We start from the raw sequence: 7,576 nt of genomic DNA, 5'->3' as shown, positions 1-7,576 counted from the left end.
TAAGCGTAGGAGTAGGAGGCTTATTCTAACGTTATATAAGGCTCTCTACTAGTAAGGTCGGAGCGTCCGGCGTATAATAAACTAGTTTAAGTAGTAATTAGGCGGAATCGTCCGAGAGGTATTATATAGCGAGGAAATAGGCGAGAGAGGAGGTAGAAAGTAGGGCCGGAGTAGAGCCTAATTTAATAGAAATAGAGCGGAAAGGTCGATAGGAAGATAATCTAAGAGAAGGCCTTCGAGTAGCTTATTAAGGGCGATCGACTAGGCGTAAGCGCCTAGAAGAAATACTAGAAACTAAGGATAAGTAAAGAGGTAATTTTAGGGGTAATATCGATAGAGTCTTTAGGAATAAAGAATTAAATATCTCTATAGCTATACTAGCTTATAATAATATATTCGTTCTCTTATAGAGTACTAGATAATCTTCCTCGTCGTCTAGTATAAGGACGTTTCTAGAAAGGTCTTCGTTAATATAGGAAAGAATATTATTAAGATAGTTTAGTAGACTTAGTATAGCCGTCGATATCGCTTTCGATAGAAGCCTAGTAGCTTCCTATACTATCTCTCCTAAAAATTAAAGAGTCGGCCGCTATAAGAATATTTAATAGTAAGGTACTCTAAGATAATAATAAGGGCTAGTAGCTTACTTAAGAAACTAGAGGATAACTATTATCTCGCCGGAGCTTTACTCGTTAACGACGTCGACGGACTTTATCTATCTACTTAGAGGAATTATACTTTCGAGGTCGACCTCTAGCTATATTAAAATAGAATATAAACTAAGAAGAAGTACTTATAAGTAGAAGGTAGGACTAGGAACGAGAAGGTCGTTAACTTAGGTATAAGTATAAGTTAAGATAAAGTATTTCTTATCCGATATTTAAGAGGTAGTTAATTACTAGGAATATATATTTTAAATATAAGAAGCTAAGATAAAATAAAGTAGTATACCCTAGTTAGAAATACTATTATTAAGAAGAAAAGGATACTCTCGTCTATAATAAAAGAGCTAACTTTCTATATTAGTATTACTACTTCTACTCTACCTACTCCGCCTATATCCTTAGATTAAATCTAATTCGCTTATCGAATTAAATTTAATCTAAGTATCCTTTAAACCTAGCGAACCTACTTACTCTTACTACGGACTCGAGTTCTTTCCTTATACGCTACGACTATATTAACGTTAGAATAGAGGAAGCTAACTCTCTAGTATATTTATATAGAGGTAAGTTATAGTATAATAACTTTAGTAGTAGTAGCTATATAAGACTAGAAGGAGTAGTATCCTATACTTATATAGATAGGTATAGTTAGTTTAACTCGCTAGAAACTTAATTAGGACTAGTTAAAACTAGGGTAGATAAATATAATTAAATAAACTCTCTAAAAATTTAATTAGGACTAATTTAAGCCTAGGGTAGATAAAGGTAATTAGAGTAACTCTCTAAAAATTTAAAAATAGTTTAGTATTACTTAAAATCTCTTAGCGGTCTTCGATAGACCTCGATATTCCTAAACTTTAGGATACTATTATAATACGAATATAGAGGTAGTATAGGAATAAACTATATTATAATACTTAGGAAGGTAAGCTCTATCTACTAGCCTAATAATACTTAGAAATATTAAATATTTTAGTACTATATTTAAAGTATAAACTATCCTATAGAGAATTAAGAGCGTTTTCCTTCTACGAGTTCGACTATATAACTATATAGTATAAGGGTTTAGCTAGGAATTTAGAGTAATTCGTCTAACTATCGTATAATAAGGATTCTTAAGCTAAGGAGAGAAAAGAAAAGAGAAAATCTATCTACTATACGAATAAAGGAAATACTCCTTAGCCTCTTCTATAGTAGGTTAGTATAGTTTCCTAGAAGATAATCGATAGAGAGGAATTACGTACCTTCGGCTATATAGTTATATAGCCTAAAGGTATACTATAAGTAATCGCTCTAGGGCGTACTCTAGAGCTTTATACGAATTTAACTTATAATATTATTTTCCTCTTCTCTTCGTACGACGCTAAGAAGCCGCTACTTCTAATAGGAACTAGTCGGACGCCGAGTAGCGTATAAAGTAAAACTCTTATTTCTACTTACTTTTATTCTACTTTTTCTTCTTTTATACTAATTATCGAGAAAGTTTTTATAAGTACTTATTTCTATTTCTATTACGTACGATTATTAGTTATTATTAACTCTTAAACGTCCGTAGTCGATATAGTAAATAAGTAAGCGAACTAATCTATTTCCTCTTCTTTAATTCGTCCTCTATACTCTAAGCCCTAGGCTTTTCCGTTTAGTTATACGTACTAATAGAAGAACGGAAAAGTTAAGATAATATAGTATTAGTAGTATAGAATATCGCTACGGCTTAGTATTAGTTAGAATAGCTCGCGCTAACTTAAATTCCTATTTTCCTTACCTTCGGGTAATCGCTAGTATCGTACTATTATAATATCTCTTAACGAGCGGTCTTAGCTATACTAGGAACTAACGTACCTTTCGTACGAGGAGTAGTTACTCTAGTATAGGTTCGATCGTATCGGCTATCGTATATTAACGCCTTACTTATTTAGAGCCGAAATATTCTTTTCGATCCTTATAACCGTTATAAACGCTTAATACGCCTATTTCTAGAGTATCGACGTATTCTAGAATACTTCGGTAGTACGTACGATAACTATAAGTAGTCGGACCGCGGTACTCGTTATTCGAAGCGCGATAAAGACGACGATAGTAGTATTATAGTACTATCGTCGGATTCGTTCGATAACGACGATACTTTCCCCCCTATTCGTAAGGTTTTCCTCTTTCTTCCTCCTCCTTCTCGCTTCGGCGAGGTAGTTATAAAAAGGTCCGCTCCTTAACGGTAGATATATACGATATTTCTTTATTTTCTTATTCTCGTATAGTACTTATATTAATATTAGTATAATTCTAGTAGATAAGGAATATTCTCTATACCTAACTATAGCTTATACCTTAATATAGCGGTTAGGCTTCGTCGTACGACGACTAAATAAGCTAAATATATATAGTATAATTAGATATTTTATTATTCTTATAGTTCTTTCGTACGTACTTTCTCTTTACTTTCGTATAGTAATTAGAGAGCTAATTATCTCGCTATCGATTCGTATATATCTAAAGCTACGATATTCTAGAGCGATAATTTCGATTCCTAGGTTAGTTCTATATATCTCGTCTATTTTACTAAGTACTACCTTTAAGACCCTCGACCTTTTCGTACGAATTTATAGCGAATAATCCTTTTAATCTAGTATTCTTCTTCGTCCGATATAACGATAGAATTTGACTAAGTATCGTCGGTAACTTACGAAGATAATAGATTCGTAGATACCGTACGTAGTAGGTTCGAATAGAATACGTTATAAATTCCTTTTAGTATATTAAGACGATAGCTATATAATTCGATAACTTTAGTTACGATATACTTTATATTCTTTTAATCGAGCTTCTTACTCTTCCGCGTCGTACGTATATTCCTTAAGTCGAGCTAGACTTTATTACCTACTCGGAACTCTATTAACTATTATCTTATACGATTTATAATTTCCTCTTACTCTTATTAAGTAACGGCTATAGAAGTCTAAGCTTATTCTTTCGCCTTCTAGAGTTTTCGTACGATCTCTTCGCTCTATCGTATTAGGCTATTTCCTCTTTTATCTTCGCGAAGCTTATCTTATAGTTATACGAAGTCGATATTATATTCGTAAGATAGGAAGAAAGGGCTTACGCTAGTTGATTAAGCGTTTCTATTATTAATTACTAACTTAGCGATTAGTAGTAACTCTACCTAATTATCTTAGGCTTCGTTTACGAACGTACGTATATACGTTTCGATCGTCTAATTTATTCGTTTCGTAGATTCGTCCGTTTTAGGGTAATATATAGTAGATAATCGGCGTACGATACTTAGTAGCTAATATATTCGTTTCTATAGAGCGCTTACGAACTAGATTTCTCTATTCGATATAATAGCTCTCGATAAATCGTAGGTTCTATAGAATATACGTAGGAATAGAAATACTATATTTTACGACTTAATCGTATATATCGATTTAAGAATAACTTCTTTTCCTAGTCGGTCCGTAATTATCGCTAAATTCGTATAGCCTAGACTCTCTAGAAGCTCTATAATAAAGTCGATAGATATCTCGCTCTATATTCGATTCGGTATAAGAAGAAGTTTTAGAAATCCTTATTTCCTTTTCCTCTAGACTTTTATTCGTTTATAGGTATCGTAGTTTCGTACGAATTATCGGATATCCTATAGTATATTCGGCTAGAAGAATTATCTTACTATTAAAGAGCTCGTTACCTTTCGCCCGAAGTATTCGCTAATTACTAAGTCGTAGGTTTCTTAAATTAGGAACGTATATAAAGGTTCTAAGTTCGGAACTTATAGTCTTTCTCGGAAGCGTATATTTCCTTAGCTATTAATTATATACTTAGCGATAGATACTTTTACCGCTAGAGAAGATAGAAACTTCGGTACTTCTCGAGTAATCGAATTCTTAATTTACTCGTACGTTTCGTTCGACTCTACTATCGTAAATTAGTTAGTATTAACTACGTTACTCGCTAGTTAGTCTCTAGTAGAAAGTTTCTCTACTCGTACGAAAGCTACTTAAATCGCTCCTTTCGCGTTAAAGAACTCCGACTTTAGTAGTCTTATTATATAATACTATAGTCGGTCGTCCTTCTTTTCTTTCGATATATCTTATTCTCTTCGCGATAGCGCGTCGGCTTATATATTATCCTTTCCTTTAAAGTAGAAGATCGTAAAGTTATATCGTAAGAGGATAAGAAACTACTATATTTACTTCTTCGTAAGCTTTCGTACGATTATAAAGTACTTTAGATTCTTATAATCTAATCGTATCTCGAACTTATCTATACTCCTTAACTTAGCGTTCTATTCTTTAAGATAACGTATAATAGCTAGTATTTCTTTATCGTATATTTCGTAGTTATATTCCGCGAATAAGTTCTTTTTTAAAAAGAATATATAGAGTCGTACGAAACCGTTTTCTTCTACCTAGAATAAGATACTATCTATATACTATTTAGAAGTATTAATTTCTAGGAATATTTTTTTTATATAGTTAAATAGAGCGAGGATCGAAGCTATTATAAATATCTTTTTTAGTCGTACGAACGCTATATCGACTTTCGAATTCTAATAGAAAGTCGAATCCTTTCGTACGAGTTTTATAATTAGTAGAATTATTTTCGAGAAACTCTTAGTAAACTTTCGATAGAAGTTTACGAAATCGATAAAACTCTAGACGCCTTTAATAGACTTAGAAGCTTACTATTCTTAGATTACGATAACCTTTACTAGATCTATTCGTACGCCTTATTCCGCGTCGATAATAAATTCTAGGTACTTTATCGACTTAACTTCGAACTTATATTTATCGATATCGATCTAAAGCTCTACTTCGCGGAGTCGACTTAAGACTTTTCGTACGTAGTTTTAATACTCTCGTTATATTTTCGAAGAATAGATTAGAATATCGTCTACGTACGCCGAGTAGAAAACGTTAAGGTAATCTCGTAAGGCCTAGTTAATATACTTCTAGAACGTACTAGGCGCGTTAGTAAGTCTAAAAGAAGTAACTAGCTATTCGAAAAGGCTATATCTTATATGGAATACTATTATCTATTCGTCTCCTTCTATAATTCGAATTTTATAAAAGGCCGCGATAATATCGAGCTTCGTATACTACTTTACTTATTCGATATTTCGTAGAGTCTCGTAGATTAGTAGTAATAGGTATTAATCCTTCTTCGTTAACTTATTTAGTTCTCGATAGTTAATATAGAATCGTAATTTTACTCCTAGCTTTCGTACGAAGAAAACTAGAGCCGCCGCTAACGAGTTACTTACTCTAATAAATTTCTTATCGAGAAGTTTAATAAGCGTACGTCGTAGTATTAAGAGTTCGTCTCGAGATATATTATATAGCGGGCTCTACGAAACTTAAGGTTTCTTTTCGTCTTTTAGTTCGAGGTCGATCGCGTAGTCGATCTTCTTTCCTCGTAAAGAAAGTAACTTTTCTACTTTCGTACGACTAAAGATATTTAAGAAATAGTAGTACTACTAAGGAAGCTTCGTACGCGAATTAGTAGGCGTCTTTACTCTAAGTACTTTTTTAATATTCGCTATTATCGCTAAGAATACCTAGATTTCTATATACTTCTTACTTCTCTAAGCTAGTAGATCGAATACTACGACGAAGACCTAGCTATAGTCTAAGGACGTACGTAGTTTTCGTAGTATATTATAGATCTTTAGATCGAAATAGTTTATTAAGAGAAAATCGTTTACGACGCTAAGATATACGCCGTTCTTCTTTATCTAGAGTAGGCTAAGAATAATTTCGTACGCTAGGTTCGGAATAATATAAAAGAATACTATTTTCTTATAGCTATCGATATCGACTTTAACCTTCGCTACTTCGAAGATTTTAGATCGTACGAAGGAGTCGAATTCGAAGATCGAACGAGAAGTAATAGGAATACGCTCGAAAGAATAGCGAGAAGCGAAGCGAGAGTTAATTAAATTGTATAATAAATAACTAGAATTAATTAAAGCCGATATATAATATTACTTATCTAAAAGTAATAAAACTATAAAGAATTAGTCGTCTATCGAGGGCCGAAAAATCTTCTATTCCTTCTTCGTCTTCTTCGTACGCTTCTATCGACGACTTCTAGTAGAAGCTACTCTTTTAATAGTTCCTTATTATCGTTTATAATCTTTAGTACTACTACTTTCCTCTTTATCTTAGGTCGTACGACGGAAAGGAAAGAATATTTAATAATAAAGTAACTTTATTAGTTATAACGAAGATACGCTCCGAGCTTCTTTCTCTAGTTAAGTATCGTTTACGATACTTATAAAGCTCTCTATAGTCCCGCTAAGGACGCTATAGCTTATATCGTCGGCGTCTAATCTATCTTATCTTCTATATAACTAGTAGTACCGAATAGGTTACTTCTAGATATCTTCTCTTTAGCTTTCTTCTATCGAAGAGTCTCTAGATTTATACTAATCGTATAGAAGAAAATATAGTACTCCCTATAAGTTAATAGAATTAGCGTTATAACGAGGGCGCTCTTTAAGTCGTACGAAAGGTAATTTAATATAAATATCTTCTTTACCGAGTCGGCCTAGTTTAGTCCGCCGGCCTCGAGTAGCGTACGATTAAACTCGACGAGAAATATACTAAAGGACTTTTCGTTCTACTTTAGCTAAGAAAGTTTTTATAATACTCTCTCTACGGCGTCGATATCCTCGTACGCCGCCTTTAATTAACTAATAAGTCCTTCTATATTTATTTCGAGGATTAATTATATAAAATTAATCTACGAGCTAACCTAGGTAAGAACGTAATCCCTTAGTCTACTATAGAAATACTAAAATCGTACGACTTCGATTTTCTCTTACTTATCGACCGCTAACTTAGCTCGAGCTTAAGTAAGCTACGACCGAAACTCTAATCTTTTTCTATTAAATTTAGCTAGCTCGGAGAGCT

Source organism: Exophiala aquamarina (assembly GCF_000709125.1).
Source record: "Exophiala aquamarina CBS 119918 chromosome Unknown aczIA-supercont1.38, whole genome shotgun sequence".
Lineage (NCBI taxonomy): Eukaryota > Fungi > Ascomycota > Eurotiomycetes > Chaetothyriales > Herpotrichiellaceae > Exophiala > Exophiala aquamarina.
Note: the sequence above shows the minus strand (reverse complement) of the source record.